At 42.9% G+C, this 20,270-nt stretch overlaps 1 pseudogene; it reads right to left on the bottom strand.

The window, feature by feature from the left end:
- Positions 1-6,124: 6,124 nt before the first annotated feature.
- On the bottom strand, positions 6,125-6,653 carry LOC105005514 (annotated as a pseudogene).
- Between the last annotated feature and the right edge of the window lie 13,617 nt (positions 6,654-20,270).

Below are 20,270 nucleotides of genomic sequence, written 5' to 3'. Positions count from 1 at the left end.
AAGTGAAAAGTGAAAATGAAGTCGCTCAGTCATGTCCGACTCTTAGCGACCCCATGGACTGCAGCCTACCAGGCTCCTCCATCCATGGGATTTTCCAGGCAAGAGTACTGGAGTGGGGTGCCATCGCCTTCTCCGGGAAGTAAGGTTAGGAACCTAGAATCTTGCCTCCTATTCTGAGCATGGTGATGCCATGGGAGGGCTAACAGTTGACTTCTTTTATTAAAAAAAAAAAAAAGAAAGAAAAACTTTATTTTGTATTGGTGTATAGTTAATTAACAATGTTGTGATAGTTTCAGGTGAAGAGCAAAGGGACTCAGCCAATATATATATACATGTATCCATTCTCCCCCAAACTCCCTTCCCATCCAGGCTGCCACATAACATCGAGCAGAGTTACAGTAGGTCCTTGTTGGTTATCCATTTTAAATACAGCAGTGTGGCCAGTCAGAATGGCTGTGATCCAAAAGTCTACAAGCAATAAATGCTGGAGAGGGTATGGAGAAAAGGGAACCCTCTTACACTGTTGGTGCGAATGCAAACTAGTACAGTCACTATGGAGAACAGTGTGGAGATTCCTTAAAAAACTGGAACAGAACTGCCTTATGACCCAGCAATCCCACTGCTGGGCATACACACAGAGGAAACCAGAACTGAAAGAGACACGTGTACCCCAATGTTCATCGCAGCACTGTTTATAATAGCCAGAACATGGAAGCAACCTAGATGTCCATCAGCAGATGAATGGATAAGAAAGCTGTGGTACATATACACAATGGAGTATTACTCAGCCATTAAAGAGTACATTTGAATCAGTTCTAATGAGGTGGATGAAACTGCAGCCTATTATACAGAGTGAAGTAAGCCAGAAAGAAAAACACCAGTACAGTATACTAACACACATACATGGAATTTAGAAAGATGGTAATGATAACCCTGTATGCGAGACAGCAAAAGAAACACTGATGTATAGAACAGTCTTTTGGACTCTGTGGGAGAGGGAGAGGGGGGGATGATTTGGGAGAATGGCATTGAAACATGTATAATATCATATATGAAATGAATCACCAGTCCAGGTTCTATACAGGATGCTTGGGGCTGGTGCATTGGGATGACCCAGAGGGATGGTACAGGGAGGGAGGTGGGAGGGGGGTTCAGGATGGGGAACACGTGTACACCCTTGGCAGATTCATATGAATGTGTGGCAGAACCAATACAATATTGTAAAGAAAAATAATAATAATAAACTTTTAGAATGTGCTTTGAATTGTAGTTTAATTTAGAATAATTTTTGAGATATATATTGTTGGAGTTTATATAATTAAAGTGATAAATAGAAAAAAAATTAATACAGCAGTGTGTGTATGTCCATCCCAAACTGCCTAACTATCCCTACCCCCATCCTTCCCCTGTGGTAACCATAAGTTCATTCTCCAAGTCTGTGAATCTCTTGCTGTTTTGTACGTTCATTTGTATCATTTCTTTTTGATTTATTTGTATTCATTCGTTCATTTGATTCATTTCAGAATGATTCATTTGTATCATTCTACATATAAGGGATGTCATATGATATTTCTCTTTCTCTGACTTAACTTCACTCAGTTCAATACTCTCTAGGTAGGCTGCAATGGCACCCCATTCCAGTACTCTTGCCTGGAAAATCCCATGGACAGAGAAGCCTGTTAGGCTGCAGTCCATGGGGTCGCACAGAGTCGGACACGACTGAAGCGACTTAGAAGCAGCAGCAGGTAGGCTGCAGTCCATGGGGTCGCTAAGAGTTGGGCACTACTGAGTGACTTCACTTTAACTTTTCACTTTCATGCATTGAAGAAGGAAATGGCAACCCACTCCAGTATTCCTGCCTGGAAAATCCCAGGGACAGGGAAGCCTAGTGGGCTGCCATCTATGGGGTCGCGCAGAGTTGGACAGGACTGAAGCGTCTTAGCAGCAGCAGCAGCAGGTCAATTCATATTGCTGCAAATGGCATTATTCCATTCTTTTTAATATCTGAGTAATGTTCCATTGTATATATGTGTCAGGTGACTTCTTTTAAACCACACCTGTGATGATGTTCAAGGATCCTAAATTCCACAATGAAAGGTTTGTGAGCACAGTCCTGTTAACCACTGTGGAAACTTGAGTCCCTGGTAATTGAAATTGACAATGATGTCAGCACTTGTTTTTTAAGAGTCACTGCCAAATCATTCTGCCTGATTTCCAGCACGGAGCAGTCTTGCATTAATTAGGATATAGTCGTTCTGTGATGTGAGTCACTAACTTACTTTCTGCTTTTGGAACATTCATCCAGTTTGTTTCACGATTTTGTTGGCTGGAAAATATTATTCTCCTCATTTTGAAACATGGAGACAAAAGGCTGAGCCACAGGTTGCTTTTCTGGCCCATTGTGATATCCTGACAAATCACATTCTTTGTTCTTTTTCTTGTATGCCTCTGGTCTATAAGGTCCTCAAGAACATGGATTTTCTATTTTCTTGTTTTCTTCAAAATCCAGCACACAGAAATCTAACAATAAATGTTGGGTAAATTTTTTTAAAAAGAGGGAGAAGAAGTGGAGTGAGAAGACAAAATGACATCAGAAGGTAGAACTTCTCCACGTGAGAATTATGGAATGCTGCCACAGTTACAAGTGTAGACTAAGCCATCATCAAGACTGAGTGTCTTCATGGTCCTTGTACTCCTAGCACTGCCATTAGACATAGAACTTAAACCTATCTCAGAAAGATTCAGTGCAAGTATAGTGATTCAATAATAACAATAAAGTTAACCATCAATTGTATAACTAATTACGATTTATTTCTATGACTTTGTGAAATTTCTCATATAAATGTAATAGATACAAATTACTCCATGACCCTAAGACTCAAGAAATGTCACATTTATTTTTATGACTAAATGAATATAAATAGGCAATGGTTAGCCCTAGTTGGACATGTCTCCAGTTTCAGTTATTGATTTAGGGTTCTCAATTCCTCCCTCTTGAGGTCGTACAACGTTTCTAGGGTATATATAATTCAGGGGAGAAATGGGCAAGGGCCTCTGGTCTTCAGCTTAATGTGTTTGCTGAAGGCAAGCTCATAATTGAAGCTCCTTCATTTCCTTCTCAAAGGAAAGTGACTCCTTTAGTGTGAGGCCAAGGGAGAGTCTCAGACATTAATCACAGCCTGTAAAGTCACAGAGGCTGGTGTTGGGGTGTCAGACGCATATCTACTCTGCTAGAGGCCCTTCTACCGCCTGTTTGAGGTGGGCCCTGGGTCTATCAAGCTACTCATTGGACAACTTCTACTCCAAATTTCAAATGATGGAGTGATTTTAAGAGACATCTCTCTCACCCTTTCTGTGATCAAGGGCTGTTACTTACACACTAACCTCCTCATCAGAAGTCCTTGAGTGATGTTTATTCTTCTTGATATCCTGTAACTTAAATACCATGAAGTAAAGTTAACACTACTTAAATACTATGATATAAAGTCAATACATCTTATGTTTCAAGATAATGGGATAAAAGAGAGAAGAAAACCTCAAATGTATATGTACATATTCATAACAAAACTGGGAGCAAATACTCATGAAAATTACAGTTCTCATTTTGAAATTGGTCACTTCTACTATTCATTCTGTATTCTTTTTACCTTCAGCAAGCACCTCAGTTGGTCATGGTTCTTTGAAGGTGGAGTGACCCAAACCTTCATTCTGAATGGTTCTGGGCCAGTGGTAGTCTTGCCTGGATTTGGCTGTTGTAGTTTTCCATTGACCCTAATCACTAAGAGAATTCCCAGGGGATCTTCTCTATTCCTAACATACTCTTCCCCACCTCCATTGTAGAGTAGTAATCCCCTTTCCTCTTGGTGGCTAGGATCAGTCACACCAACCAGCACACTGACTCCCTTCTTTGCCTGGTTCAGAGGCACAAAAAGCCCAAAGTGATGGGGCGGCAGTATTAACTTCCAGTTCAATAAAATCATCATTGTATCCCCTGGTGGAAGCATTCTTCCCTTTAGAATGAATATCTACAGGCCATCAGAGCCTAAGGCCATGGGAACAGGAAGCAAACATTTGGCCAGTGGGTCATTAGCAGTAAGAATGAGTGGTGCTACGCCCATTTCCACCCCTTGATTCCTGGACCCTTGCATCCTGGCTATGGGACAGCTAATATATCGGATGCTGATTCTGAGCACACACAGTCTTCTGGAGAACCTCACCTACAAGTTACTGCCACCTAGCTGGTGCTATAACTGAGTCTTCGAAAGGCACTTTCACTGTGTACGGGACTGCTTGGCCCTATCACATATACACCACTTCCATTTGGTGCTGGAGTGCTGCTGTGCATGCCCAGCTTGATGGCTTAATGGGTCAGATAACCCTCAGTTCACAATGGGCAGCTCAGGTTGCCTGGTAACTTGGTCCGTGGTTAAGCACTGAGTCTCTCTGAAGGCCCAATACAGCTGGCTGAGATCTATTCATCAAAAGGAGAATAGTTATCTGCAGAGGATGGCAGGGATTGGCTCGAAAATCCTAAGGAACTGCACCAACATTCACCTGTAGGGCCCCAAAGAGCCTCCTACCTGAAATGTCAGTAGGAGACCATTGGATTTGCCAGTTGATGTGGTCTTAGTGGCAGGGCAGCTGGCACAGTGGCCTGGGCCTTTTGCAGAGGCATCTGGGCCCCATTCAAAACTAAAATGTTTTGGGGTCATTTGATAAGTGGGCTGGAATAACACACTCAGATGAGGGGAATATTGTTGCCTCCAAAAATCCAAAGAGCCCCACGAGACATTGTGCCTGTTTTCTGGTTGTAGGAGGGATCAGATGCAACCACCTATCCTTCGCCTTAGAATAGATAAGCTATACCATTAGACCCTTAAGAATTTCACTGCCGAGGAAGGCCCTTGAACTTTTGTCTAATTTGTTTCTTACCCTCTGACACATAAATGTCTTACTCACAAGTCTTAAAGTAGTTGCTACTTCTTGCTCACTAGGTCCCATCAGCATAATTTCATCAATACCATGAGCCAGTGTGTATCTTGAGGAAGAGGGGTCCCTGTGAACTAGATTATGGCTTAGGGCAGGAGAGTTGATAGGACCCTGAAGAGGGACAGTGAAGGTATATTGATACCTTGGCAGATGAAAGCAAATTGCTTTTGGTGGGCCTTATGGACAGGAATGGAGGAAAAAGCATTTGCTAGATCAATAGTTACCATCTGAGTTGCCAGAGAAGCCACTAGCTACCAGGGGATGTGTTAATTAGCACAAGCAGTGAAACCACATCTCTTACAGCAGCTGCAATTGGAGTCATCAGCTGGCTAACTTTACGATAATCAACTGGTACTGCCCAAGACCTGTTTATCTTCAGTTTTTGTCAAATAGGTGAGGGAGATGGGATTGTGGTGGAAATTATTACCCTCTTATTGTTCAAGTCCTTGATGGTGGCACTAATTTCTACAATCTCTCTAGTAATGTGGCACTGCTTTCAGCTTACTATTTTCTTAGGTAGAGGCAGTCTTAGTGGCTTCCACTTGGCGTTTCCCACTATTAAAGCTCACAGATCAGGGAACCAATGTGAGAATTCTGCTAGCATATAAGTATATCTATTCCAGTTATGCATTCCAGAACTCAGGAAATAACCGAGGATACGTTCAGGACCCACTGGGCCTGCTGTGAGACAGACCTGAGCTAACACTCAGTCAATCACCTGACTTTCATAAGCTCATATTCTGATTGGTGGACCACAGTAACATTTTGGATCTCTTGAAATTAGTGTCAGTTCAGAGCCAGTGTCTAGATCCTACAAGTTCTGATTACTTCCTTTTCCTAATGCATAGTAGCCCTGATAAAACTGTAGGTTCCTTTGGGGAAGACTGGTAGAAAGATTAACAGTACACCTTTTAGCAGTGCACTGGAGTCCTTGCTTTCTTCTTTTGTTAAGTTTTTATTTCATAATCATAAACTTTGCAATCCAGCTGGAACCCAAAGAAAATATGGAACCCAAAGAACTGCAGTGGGAGCCCAAAGACCGTAGGATATTTCAAGCAGATGGGGGTGAAGGTGTGCTCTCCTGAGCTACAGAAGGAGTGGTCTGGCGATTAAGATAAAACACAAGTGAAATTTATTAGCTTTGTCCACGGTCTGCAATGGTGATTTTCTTGTTGGTCTTGCCATTCCTGGACCAAAACACTCCATGGCTTTCACAACATTCATGCTGTCTTTCACCTTGTCAAAGATCACGTGCTTGCCATCCGACCATTCAGTCCTGGCAGGGCAAACGAAAAACTGGGAGCCGTTTATGTCGCCATGGACAAGATGCCAGGGCTCATATGTCCAGGACGAAATTCTTATCATCAAATTTCTCCCCATGGATGGACTTGCCACCAGTGCCATTATGGCATGTGAAGTCGCCACCTTGACACATAAATCCTGGAATTATTCTGTGAAATCAGGAACCTTTATAACTAGTACCCAGAGCACAAAAGTTTTCTGCTGTCTTCGGAAATTTGTCTGCAAACAACTCCAGTCTGTTAACATAGCTTTAAGGATTGGATGAGCAATCACTTCTTGGTTTCCAGGTCCCTTACCTCTAAGGAGACACCATCTAAGGGCTTGCCATTGACGGCAATGGGTTGACCATGGCTGACTGGCATGAGAGGCTCTGGAGCAACATCTGTCAGACTTATGGGGCTCCTTTCTTAACAGGACTGGCCTCTCCTTCATTCAAGGGGTTCTGGGTCTGTGTACTGGCTCAAGTCTTGGAGCTGATTAAAGGGCTATGACCCTCTGTTTTTATGATTCAGGTTAGACTTGCTTACTTGACCTAAAACTGCTCTGCTTATACAGATCAAGTAAGAATTTAGGAGGCTTCTTTAGGGGGGCTTCCCTAGCGGCTCACATGGTAAAAAAAAATCTGCCTGCAAGGCCAGAGACCTGGGTTTGATCCCTGGGTCAGGAAGATCTTCTGGAGAAGGGAATGGTTACCCATTCCAGTATTCTTGCCTGGAGAATTCCATGGACAGAGGAACCTGGCGGGCTGCTCTGTTTTAGTTAGGGTTCTCCAGAGAAACACAACCAATAGAGCAGTGTGTCCAGATGGAGAGAGGGTCTTCAGCACCTCCTGGAGCTGCCTGTGGCCTGCACATGACCTGGATGTTGGGCGTGAGGGCGTCCACACAGGGCCCCCTGTGGGCAAATGCAGTGGCCTTACAGCAGAGATAGGGTGGGGCCAGGGCCTGTGGGAGCCAGAGGGCCAGATGGAGGATGGGCAGAAACTCAGAGGGGCCAGTCACTGAGGAAAGCCATGGGGGAGGCCAAATCAGCGGGGAGGGGCCCACTGCCCTGAATGGGCTGACAAAGAAGAGACTGCGAGTTTATCAGTGGCAGGATGCTAGCGACAGACACCAGCTGAACAATCAGGAACCGCTCAAGCCAAAGATTCCCGGAGGAGTTCAGAAGAGCCAGTCTGCAGCTGGTCCAGAGAGCAGCAGGTCAGTCCTCAGACCCAGTCACCAGACCTCCATGAGGTCACTGGGCTGCCTGGAGCACCTAGCCTTCTGGAGAGGATCGGGGAAGGAGAAGTATAAAGGCAGAGGCTGAGCATCACCTAAGGAACTAAGTGTATTGCGTTGGATTAAAGCTCAAGACAGAGATTTTGTTATTGTTTTCTCACAAACTAGCCAGTGGGACCAAATCAAATCAAATGCAGAGCAAAAAAAACACATGCATTTCCTCTGCATATATGAGACGCAGCGTGAGTACTTCTGTGGTCCCTCTACGCCTATGACTTTTCTCTCAGCAACTGAAATCCTCTAAGCCGTCATCAGGCACATCCGCATTGGCTGGGGGAGGAGGAAGCACTGTGGTGGGAACTTGAGCACCACCTTCACCTCTGGGGGCCCTTCTTTTCTCATTTGTAAGATGACAGGGGGGGTTCAGATGTTCTGTAATTTTTTTTTTCCACCTCCAAGATTCTCTAACCAAATAGGAAACGAAAAACATGTTCATGGGACTCTGCGGACTATGCTAGTGCTTTTCAAACCTTCCCTCCAGTTCTCTAGTGGCAGAGGAGAGAGAGCATGCATCTCTCAGGATTGTCCTGGATATGGCTTAGAGCATCCCACTGAGGTGTTTCCAGAAAGTTCCACAAAGTCTTGTGCTTTATCTCTCAAATTGTACGTAAATGTTATGTGATGCTTTGTAATATATTTGCACTTGTTACGAACAGCGCTTTAAGTTGACCAGGACTGCTGAACTGGTATCTCTTCTGCCTTTATATTTTTGTCCTGTGGCTTCAGTTACTCCCTAGTGCACTGCTCAGACCCTGGGGAACACTTGTTAGAATCCCAGCATGGGAGCACCATGAGGATAGAATTAGGCTAGCACATTTTCCAACATAGAAGGTCAAGTCCTAGATCTAGTGAACAGAAAGAAAATCTTCCCCACCCCTCCAGTGATAGCTTCAGTCTCTTCATGTAAAATCAGTTCAGTTCAGTCACTCAGTCATGTCTGACTCTTTGACCCCATGGACTGTAGCACGCCAGGCTTCCCTGTCCATCACCAATGGTCCCTGAACATCACTCATGTAAAATAGAGATTCCTAATCAGAACTATCATAAGATATCACCTCTCACCCATTAGCATGACTACCATCAAAAGAACAGAAAATAACAAGTGTTGTCGAGGATGTGAAGACATTGGAAGTCTTGTGCACTCTTGGTGGGAATGAAAAAGGAAGCAGCCACTATGGAAAGTATTATGGAGGTTCCTCTAAAAGCTCAAAATGGAACTACCATGAGTTCCAGCAATCCCATCTCTAAATTTATATCCCCAAATACTCAAAGCACAGCCTTAAAGAGATATTTACACATCGGTGTTCATTGCAACGTTATTCATGATAGCCAAGAGATGGAAACAACCCTCATGTCTATTGACATACAAATGGATAAAGAAAATTTAGTGCACGCATTTTGTAACCTTAAAAAGGATGGAAACCCTATCATATGTATGACACGGTTGAACCTTGAGGATATTATGCTAAGTGTAATAAGCCAGTAGAGAAGGGACAAATACATGATTCCACTTATGCGAAGCACCTAGAGTAGTCAAAATCACAGAAAGAGAAAGAAAAAAGGTGCTTGCCAAGGGCCAATGGGAGGAGGAAGGAGAAATTAGGAGGGTGTAGAGTTTTAGTGTTAGATTTAAAAGCTCTAGAGATTTGTTTCACAACAGAAGTTGTACTTCTATACACTTAAACATGGTTAAGATGTCAAATTTAAGTTATATGTTTTTGACCACATTAAAAGAAATAGTGACCTCATTTAGATGGTCAGGTTTCCTTTGAAAAAGAACAAGGCAAGATACTGGCCCACTAAATGTCAAGGTGAAATTTTCTTACAGCCCAAACCTGCTTCCTGCCCCAACTCCCTCCTTCCCAATGAAGCCAGAGGATGGATCTTCGCATTGCTTGCTCCCCAAAGGTTATAAGCATGTGTGTGCCATCAGTGGAGGCCAGGTTAACGACTTGTGCAAAATTTACTGCCAGTTTGCCATTTCCATTTTCCAATTTCCTTACTTTTGTTAATAAAATTTGAATCACTTTAAAAGATATCAAGGTTAAGTAAGACTGCATCAAAATCTTCCAGAATTCTTTTTGGATAGTGTCAATGCCTTTATTGGTGACATCAGGGAATAAATGGGTACACCCACCTACACATACACACACACACACACACACACACACACACCAATACTCACATTCACTCTCTTGTGCCCTTTTCAACTGCCCCAATCTCACCCCACAGCAAACATGATGAATTCACATCCTGAGGCGGGTGTACCACCAACAAAATCTGACCGGAGGAAACAATTTCAATTCAATCAGAGGCCTCCTGCGGTTGAAGTTTACAGGGAGTGCTGCCAAATCTCACTCTCTTGGCGGACAAACTGTGCAGACTTTGGGCCTGCTGGGAGGGTGAGGCATTTCTTACTTTCAAAAGAGGGTCGATCCAAGATGTTTGTATTATTTCAATACTGTTTTTCCTATGGAGCCAGGGGTTGGCGGGGTGGGGGTGGGAAGTTCTTTCCTTGTTCCTGATATTTTCCAGAGATCAAAATGAAAACACAATGCTCTGAGAGTAATCAGCAAGCCTTCAGAAGAATTGCATGTACTTTTGATTTCTATAAAATCCCCACAACACTTCTGTTACCGTTCATTCTGTGCAGAGGTACACAGCCCAGCCAGAGGCTTAGATCCCAGCACAGATATCAGCTTCCTAGTCCTTCCGCATTTTTAGCAGGTATTTTGGAGGATCGTCAACACCAGGAAATGTTTTTCCTGGATCATTTGCATTTGCTTTTCTACTGGATGTGGTCCCGAAGAGTTAATAGCATTCAGTTGCTACTCTTTGGGACATTTCTGTGTGAGATCGACAACGTGGACCCAGACACATTTATAAGACATTACTCATACAACCTTCCACTTACTCAAACAGCAACTATTAATTTCTGCTGTGGTCCAGGCATCATGCCTAGTACTGAGTGCACACACAGAACAGAAAACTCTCAGTGAGCTTCCAGTCTAGGTGGGGAGATGGACAAGCAGAAAATGACAATACAGGGTGGAAAATGCCTAGAGACGTTATGTCTGTTAGGTTTTCCTTGGTAGCAAGGAATAGAGTGCCTCTTCAATCTCTCATATAAGGACAACAGGAATCACAGGCACCAGGAACAGCTTTACCTGCAGGCCTCTGGGAAGTTAGCATGCTGTGTGAAAATGGGAAAGAGGTGCAGGAGCCCAGGCAGCTCTCGTAATTGTTGGCGTGACTCAGTTTCTCTCTGCGTCTCCCTCTTCTCATTTTACTCGTATATTCTTTCTCTACCATATGACTCCTACTTATGCATCATGGCTGCTTACTGATAAGGTCCTCTGGATGCCTCAGGAGATCTGAACACTGTCTTCTTTCAGCTTCTTCCCCTTGATACCAAGTGTCCAATCTGGTGGTGTTCCGTGTCTAATAAAATCACCTTATCTCTACGGGGCAAAGTTTTTATTCTAGCTCACTCACAGACCACCTTTATATAGAATCTCCTTGATCTGAGGTTTCTGTGGTCCTGTCCACTGTGGACAAGGGACAGGGCATCAAGCATGATTAGCTTCATGTGAGAGGCACACGGGGCAGCTTGCTATAGGGAGTTCCTGGGCAAGCAGTTAGAGGGGCTGTCATCAAAGCAGTCACTGTAGGTATGGTAACCGCAAAACCTAAAATCTAGAATAGATACACATTTTTTTAAAAAAAGAGAAAGGAATTTGACCATAACACTAAAGAGTCATATACAACAACCCCTGTGTACATACATGCTAATTTTAAGTTGATGATCTCTTAAGTTCAAATGGATTCCAACAACCCTGCATTTTTTATTCCCTTCCACCCTATCTTTAATGTTTTTGACTTATTTTACATCTTTTCCTGTTTTGTGCTTAACTACTTTATTGTGGATATAGATGACTTAACACCTTTCTACTAGCTTTATAAGGGGTTGATCTACTACCTTCACCATATTTTCGCCTTTACCAAAGAGACTTTTCCTTTCATAATTTTCATATTTCTGGATGTGGTCTTGTCTTTATTGCTTGGTGGAGTCCTTTTAACGTTTGTTGTTAAGCTGGTTTAGTAGGGCTGATTTCTTTTATCTTTTGATTGCCTATAAAATTTTTTATCTCTCCTTCAAATCTGAATGATGGCTCTGACAGGTAGAATATTCTTGGTTTTTAGGTTTTCTTTCATCACTTTGACTATATTGTTTTGCTCCTTTCTCTCCTTATTGCTAACAAGTCAGCAGAGAGTCTTATGTGGGTCCTCTTGTATATAACTAGTTGCTTTTCCTTTGTTACTTGAGAGAATAAAGATTTTCTCTTTATCTTTAATTTTTGGCATTTTACTTATAATATGTCTTGATGGGACTCTCTGTGCTTCCTAGACCCGGATGTCTGTTTCCTTTCCCAGGTTAGGGACGTCTTCAGCTATTATTTCTTCGAGTGAATTCTCTGCCTCTTTCCCTCTCTCTTCTCCTTTTGGCACCCGTATAATGTGAACGCTAGGATGCTTCATGTTATTTCAGAGGTCTTTCACACTACCCTCACTTTTAAAAATTCTTTTTTCTGTTCAGCTTGGGTGATTTCCACTACTCTTTCAATTCATTCCACTGTACTAGCTAATCTACTTGATAGTCGATTTCTTCAAATGTATTTTTTATTTCACATATTGTATTCTTCAGCTCTGTTTGGCTCTTCTCTATATTTTCTAACTTCTTGTTAAACTCTCACTGTGTTCATCCATTCTCCTGAGTTCACTGACCATCTTTATTACCTAGGACTTTGTTGGGTAGATGGCTTATCTCTACTTTGCTTAGTTCTTCTGGGTTTGTCTCATTCCTTTGTTTGGAATATATTCCTGTGTCTCCTCATTTTGCCTAATTCTCTGTTATTCCCATGAATTGGGTAGGTCAGTTATGTTTCTTTTTTTTCCTATCTTGGAGAAGTGGCTTTATGAAGAAGACATCCTGTCCCAGCGCCACACTCCCCTCTGGTCATCAGAATGAGATGTTCTCGGGGTTCCTTATATGCAGACTGCGTGGGCCCTTCTGTTGTGGTGGAGCTAACTACTATGCTGAAAGGCAGGGCTGGCCTCCAGTCCTATTGGCTGCCAGGCCCTGCCTTGAATGGTAGCTGCTGGCCTGCTGGCCGACGGGGTCATGTTCCAGCATGGCTGGCTATGTGGCTTGAGGGTCCTGTGGCTGGCCTGCTGGTGGGTGGGCAAGCCTCCAGTGCTAATAGGGTGGAGAGAGGACTCCAAAATGGTACTTGCCAGTCCCAGTATCCTTGTGGTAGAGCAAGCTTCTCAAATTTCTGATGCCAGTACGTATGTTCCCAGAGTGAGCTCCAGTTGTCTCCTGCTGCTCTAGAAGGCTCTCCAAGATTAGCAAAGGGGTCTGACCCAGGCTCCTTTCAATTTACTGGCTCTGCATTGGGTCTCAGATCATGTGAGATTGTGTGTGTGTGTGTGTCCTACAAGAGTGGAATATTTGTTTCCTACAGACCTCCAGATCTTCTGTATGTAAGCCCTGCTAGCCTTCAAGGCCACAGATTCTGGGGGTTTCTTCCTGGTGCAGGACCCCAGGACTGGGGAACCTGACATAGGGTTTGGATCCTTTGTACTTTGGTTAGAACCTCTACAATTATGATTATCCTATTTATACATTGTCTACCTTGGCTTTGTGGATCTTGACTATACTGCTTCTCTGCCCCTCCTACCTAGCTTGTTCTGGTTCCTTCTTCTATTTTTTTAAATTAATTAATTAATTTTTGACTGTGCTAGGTCTTCACTGATGTGTGTGGGTTTTCTTTAGTTGGGTGAGTGGGAGATACTCTTTTTTTAAGTTTATTTTTTTAATTGGAGGAAAATTGCTTTATAATATTGTGTTGGTTTCTGCCATACAACAGTGCAAATCAGCCATAATTATACATATATCACTTCCCTCTTGAGCCTCTCTCCCCTCACCCTACTAGGTCATCACAGAGCACCAGAAGACCTAAATAGACATTTCTCCAAAGAAGACATACAAATGGCAAATAAACACATGAAAAGATGCTCAACATCACTAATTATTAGAGAAAAGCAAATCAAAACTACAATGAGGGAGCTACTCTTCATTGCAGTGCACAGGCTTCTCATTGCAGTGGGAAAATAAAAATGCTTAGAATAAATATGCAACATAGACCTTCAAAGAACATGGCTTTTCCAATGGTTCCCTTGATGGTTAAGTTTGATTTTTCATGTTGGAGCATTACAGGGGCAATTGCGAGTCAGAGAATAAACTTGATGCATCTTACTGAAGCTTTCGTTTTATTAGAAACTGTGGGAGAATTTTATATTCATACAAACATGAATGTATGATAGCATAGGCTGAAAAACAGTCAAGATTTTTAAAGACATGAAGTTGAACTTGAATTTCATGCTAGTGGACTGGTTCTTTGTGGAAAAGATCCCGTAGATTCCTTATTAGGAGCCATGGGAAACTCTGTGAATAATGTCAAGATTTCTATCTAGAATCGTAATCCTCTCCCTTATTAGTTTTTAAGTAATATTTTCTTCTTTATCAAGTACAGCCTGTGTGAATATATGACATTTAATAACATGCCAGATTCTCCAGGCTTCCCAGGCAGTGCTAGTGGTAAAGAACCCACCTGCCCAGTGCAAGAGACATAAGAGACATGGGTTTGATCCTTGGGTCGGGAAGATCCCCTGGAGAAGGAAATAGCAACCCACTCTAGTATTCTTTCCTGGAGAATCCCCTAGACAGAGGAGTCTGGTGGGTTACAGTGCATGGGGTCACAAAGAGTTGGACATAACTGAAGCAACTTAGCATTCACACAGATTCTCCAGGGCTTCTTGATTCATAGACGCAGAGGAAGAATAACAATCACGGGATTAACCCCAGCATGCTTGTTGCATATCTATGACGTGCTTGGTTAAGTGTATTTTCTAAATATGGTTTCTTTTTTATTTGCCTTGCTAAGATAAATGGGAAGGAAGTGGGAGAGACAGGGATGGAGGAAAATGGAAATGGCAAAGCTATTTTCAATGTTTAAAAAAGGATGGGGTTGTGAGAAGAGAGTGCGTTCAAGAAGCAAAGCTTAGCACTAGGCATGTTGGCTCTCATGCAGTCCAGTTAGGCTGCCCAGGGGCAATGGCTTGACAATCACCAAGGTGAGTAAACACAGAGAACTCCCGGATCCAAGCCCAGGTTCATGACATCACCCCACACCTTTAGTCCCTCCTCCAGCTCAAGTTCTTAGGTCAGCAATCACGCAATTGGCAACAAAATACAAAGAACAACTGGAAAGGGAAATGAGAAGTTATTACTAGCTTCAGTTTTCTTTGGGGGAAATAATGTAGGTTTTTCTTATGTATGAGAGAAGGCCCAGATTACAGGGTGAATCCTGTTAGGACATGCAGACTCTGCAACAATACCAGGTAGTCACTTCAGGTGGTTTCCTCTCCAGCTATGAAGGCATGAGTATCAAATGGCATTTGAGAGACAACAAAGCTTTGTATAAATGTTAGTCCTCCGGGCTGTTGAGATGCATTCTAGAATATGAAGCCTCATAAATAGCTAGTTTGGAAACCCCTGCCCTGCTCTCTGCTTGATGCCTGGTGTTATACCCTTAAAGCTGGGTCAGCTTGACTCTTTGAATCTTGTGAAATTGTAAATATCTCTGGGAAGGGTGTTAACTTTTCTGCATCACTGTGTGGTTGTGAAAGAAGAGAGTGGAACATGGCAGCTGATCTTAGTTCTAGTTACAGCTCTGCTGCTGGAGTTCTGTGACCATGGGCGTAGCAATCTTTCAATTTCCATGACCTCATCTGTACACACAGAGACTGAACTAGATGATCTCTAATGTTCCCTTCAGGTTCCACTTTCTATGAGTCAAGGAGGTAAGGCAGTGTGAGCAGGAACTTCAGAATGGGGATCTGAGTGAGCAAGGGGGATTCCGCCCTCAGGGCAAAGGGCCCCAAATGGAAAGGCAGGCACCCAAATGCCAGATTTGGCTGTATATCTATCTAAATGATCATAACAGTAATAAAAACTGTTGTTAGAGCCTGTTCTGTGCTTCTGCTGTCTTATTACCCTTTATCTTAAGTACTCAGGGCTTCCCTGGTGGCTCCGACAGTAAGGAATCTGCCTGCAATGCAGGAGACCCAGGTTTGATTCCTGTGTTGGGAAAATCCCCTGGAGAAGGGAATGGCAACCCACTCCAGTATTCTTGCCTGGAGAATTCCATGGAGAGAGGAGCCTGGTGGGCTGCAGTCCATGGGGTTGCAAAGAGTCAGACACAACTGAGCGACTGACACTTTCACTTTCACTGAAGTATTCATGATTGAGGAGAACTGCTGATGTGTGGGACCACAATACACACATCCCTGAGTAGTTCTGCACTGTCTCCTAGGTCCTAAGTCCTACAAACGTCCTTGAGAATCAGCCAGTACCAATCTGCCTCCATGGTGTGATGGGATAGATGTGTTTGTACATATCCAGCTTATTGACCTTACCTCATCTCAAGAACTTGCCAGATACAAAAGGTGACAATAGACCTGCGTTGGGATGGAACTAAATTTGAGGACAAACAGTTGAGAAGGTATGGAATACTCAGGTGGAGGTGTCCAGCAGGCAATGGGAAACATGGGTCCAGGGGCGAGGAGAGACCTGGATTTAGAAGTTATTTATACTCAAGGGGTAATTGGTGGCCACGATCTTCCAACTTTTTTTTTTAATATAAAACATATTGTGTATTTTATTTCCTTTAATCTACAGCATAAATTGGAGTTTCCCTGGTGGCTAAGGTGGCAAAGAATCTGCTTGTAATGCAGGAGACCTGGGTTCGATCTCTGGGTTGGCAAGATCCCCTGGATAAGGGAATGGCAATCCACTCCAGTATTCTTACCTGGGAAGTCCCAGGGACAGAAGAGTCTGGAGGGCTACAGTCCATGGGGTCGCAAAGTGTCAGATACAACTGAGTGACTAACACACATACACAGCATAAATTAGATGGCATGACACAGAACTTGAAAAATATTTGAATGATTTATGTGTGCCAAAGTCCTAAATGTAGCTGCTGCTGCTGCTGCTAAGTCGCTTCAGTCGTGTCCGACTCTGTGCGACCCCATAGACGGCAGCCCACCAGGCCTCCCCGTCCCTGGGATTCTCCAGGCAAGAACACTGGAGTGGGTTGCCATCTCCTTCTCCAATGCATGAAAGTGAAAAGTGAAAGTGAAGTCACTCAGTCATGTCCGACTCTAGCGACCCCATGTAGCTACTTCTGGTCAAATGGCTCAGGAGAGGGTTAGGGCTGAAATTAGGGTGTGTCTTGATGAGAATAGTTTTCAATTCTGATTGTGTTCTTCCCACAACATCTCCACTGGTAAAGCAGGGAGAGCTCAGTCTATCTCATTTCAATTAAGACAGAGCTCCGTAGTCAGTAAGAGGTTTAGGGGAGTCTTCAGGCTCTGTGGGCTGGACGTGCAGGGCTGAGAGGCAAGCAGGATGTGGGGAAGCTGGCTAGCGCTAGTGTGCATGTGCTCAGTTGCATCTGACTCTTTGAGACCCCATGGATTGTAGCCCACCAGGTGCCTCTGTTCATGGGATTTGCCAGGCATGAACACTGGAATGGGTTCCAGGGACTGAACCCATGTTTCTTGCATTTGCAGGCAGATTCTTTACCATCACACCACCTGGGAAGCCTGTGGAAGTGGGGGACCTGGTACCAACTTCTGTCCACTCCTCAGAAAGGCTAGTTCTGGGACTTCTCCTCTTTCCTGGCCTTCCCCAATCCGCCCAGTAAGCTCAGGGTCTCCTTGCAAAGAGAGGCCCTGGCTGGCGCTCTCTGGCTAGAGGCATCTTGCTGGCATAAGAGACACGCGAAGATGATTAACTGGTAGTTTCTCTGCCATGACCTGCTGACCTTCTTATGGGAACCTCTGTAGAGATAAAATGACTTACTTTTTTTTTGTTCTTAGTGTCTCTGGTACCTATAACTTTCATAGTAATCATGACATTTGTGTTTATCATTAATATTCCAGCTGGAAACATCCTCTTTTGCCCCTCTTGTCCCTGCCATGGCCCATTTGCAGTTCAGGTTATCACCTTTCTCAGAAAGCGCTCTCCGTAAAAGCCCAGTATTGGTGAGTTAGGCTGATGGTTTCCACACCCCTCTTCTCTGTCTTCTACTTCCTACTGCAGTTTAGGGGAAGATGATTTTACACCATAGATACCTCATTCATCAATGCTGTCTTCTGTCTCCCTACTCATGTCCACTATCACAGACCTTGAATAACTGTTTTCATTCAGCCATTTAGCCCATTACTTCTTTGACCAGCAGGCTAAACCCAAGTATCTCTCAGACTCCTGTGCTGTCATTAACATGCTTCTTGTTTAACTCAAAACAGCTGTTCCTCCTCCGCCTCCCGTCCCCAATCTCTCCCCTTAGACAAACCTTGCTGACCCAGAAACTTTGGGAAAAAAATTATTTTTGAACAAGTGAGAGTTCTAGAAAGATAAGGATTTGCCTCTTTCAGTATGGAAACATCTTTAATCTTAACCATTTGAATGGAAATTTTCTAGGACATAAAATGTTTAACTTTTTCTTGATGTACTGGGATCATTACAGTAAACAAAGGTTTTGTACTCTGCTGCCATGCAATGGGGCCCTGAAGATCTTTTGGGGTAAAACAGTCCTAGATTATTGTGGTTCTGAAGTTATTTGATAAACTTTTTAAAAAATTGAAGTATAGTTGATTTATAATGTTGTTTTTCAGGTGTACAGCAAAGTGATTTAAAGAATCTAAAAAGGAATATATATATATTCTTTTTAGATTCTTTTTCATTGAAGGCTATTTTTTGTAAGCTATTATTTTTGAAATTTTGTAAACTTTTAAATTGACTATCTCTATACTTTTTTATCAGGTCATTAGCTACTGCTTCTCTGTATCAATATAACCCATTTTGAGACATTCTTTAATTCTAACTTTCAATGTTCACCTTGGGCATAGAATACCAGTGCACTCACACACATACACATATACAAACTCAAGCATGTTTGCGTTTGCCTGTGTGTTAGAACTGTGTGCAAAGAATTGTGAACAAGGACTTGAGAGTTTTTCTATGAGTAAACTGAGTAGATTGTGAGTCCTCTATTTTGATTTCTTAGAGGCCAGTTTTGTTCATGTTTTTGCTCATTCTAGTAATACAAAGTTGCAAGACAAATCTTTTTGGACTTTGTTGAAAAGTTACTCCTAGATTTCCAGGGGAAATCTATCTTTCTAGAAACTTCTTCCTCAGTTTCATTCTTTGTTATCACTTTATTCTAGAGTAGGCAACTGTCATTAAAAAGGGATTCTTTTCATGAGAAATTCTTCACTCCATTGTCCCAACTTCACATACAAACTATTTTACCCACTATCTTTAAAAATATTATCATGATATTTTTAAACGATTGTCATTAAAAAAAAAAATCCACAGGTGCAAAAACAAACTGCAACCACGAGAGCTAAATCTCTCTCCCTCCCTCATTGTCCTCTTTGGCAGAATTCTATGGAAAGCTGAGAAAATGAACAGGGCTGTTTGACAGACTGAAACCCATACCAGCACTATTGAGCAATGTCTTGAACGTAAGTCCTTTTCAACTAAACAGAGGTATATTTTCTTTTATATTGTTGACTTTGACCCTGTAGCTTAGCAGAGAACACTTGTGCAACGTTTTCTGGATCAATTGATCATCTGCTCAGAGCAGACAGGCATGTTTCTCATCATTAACGGGAAACCAAACCCATCGACATAATCCTCCATTCTGCTTTGTTTCTCTCCAGTCCTTCATGCTGCAGATTCTGAAATATTAATGAAGGGATATGAAAGCAATGGGCTTCATTCTCACACCCAGCCCCAGTAGAAGCAGAGGCAGAGAGTGGGAAGATGAGAAATGTCCTCATTTTGCAAAACAAAGTGCTTCTCCAAGTTGCCTTTTTCTTGAACTATTTGCCTGTGCCACTCCCAAGGTGCTTGCTTAAAATACAGATTCCAGGGCCCATTCTGCACTTACTCTACCAAAATTCCTAAAGGATGGGCCTTTGTGATTTGCATTTTAAATCAACCAGATGATGTCTTTGTTTTTTGTTGACCTACCAATTTCTATGTGTCTGACTCTCACATAAATACTACAAATAGTTGCTGCTGCTGCTGCTAAGTCGCTTCAGTCGTGTCCAACTCTGTGCGACCCCATAGACGGCAGCCCACCAGGCTCCCCCGTCCCTGGGATTCTCCAGGCAAGAACACTGGAGTGGGTTGCCATTTCCTTCTCCAATGCATGAAAGTGAAAAGTGGAAGGAAGTCGCTCAGTCGTGTCCGACTCTAGCAACCCAATGGACTGCAGCCTACCAGTCTCCTCCATCCATGGGATTTTCCAGGCAAAAGTACTGGAGTGGGGTGCCATTGCCTTCTCCGATAGTTGATTTACAATATTGTATTAATTTCTTCCACACAGCCAAGTGATTCAGTTATATATATACACACACGCACATTCTTTTTCACATTCTTTTCCATTATGGTTTGTCATCATAGGAAACTGAATACAGTTCCCTGTGCTATGGAGTAGGACCTTGATTATCCATTTTATATGTAAAAGTTTGCATCTATTAACCTCAAACTCCCAGCCCACC

This window comes from Bison bison, unplaced genomic scaffold, assembly GCF_000754665.1.
Source record: "Bison bison bison isolate TAMUID 2011002044 unplaced genomic scaffold, Bison_UMD1.0 scf7180017864491, whole genome shotgun sequence".
In the NCBI taxonomy this organism is placed as follows: Eukaryota; Metazoa; Chordata; class Mammalia; order Artiodactyla; family Bovidae; genus Bison; species Bison bison.
Note: the sequence above shows the minus strand (reverse complement) of the source record. Positions and strands in the feature narration are given on the sequence as shown.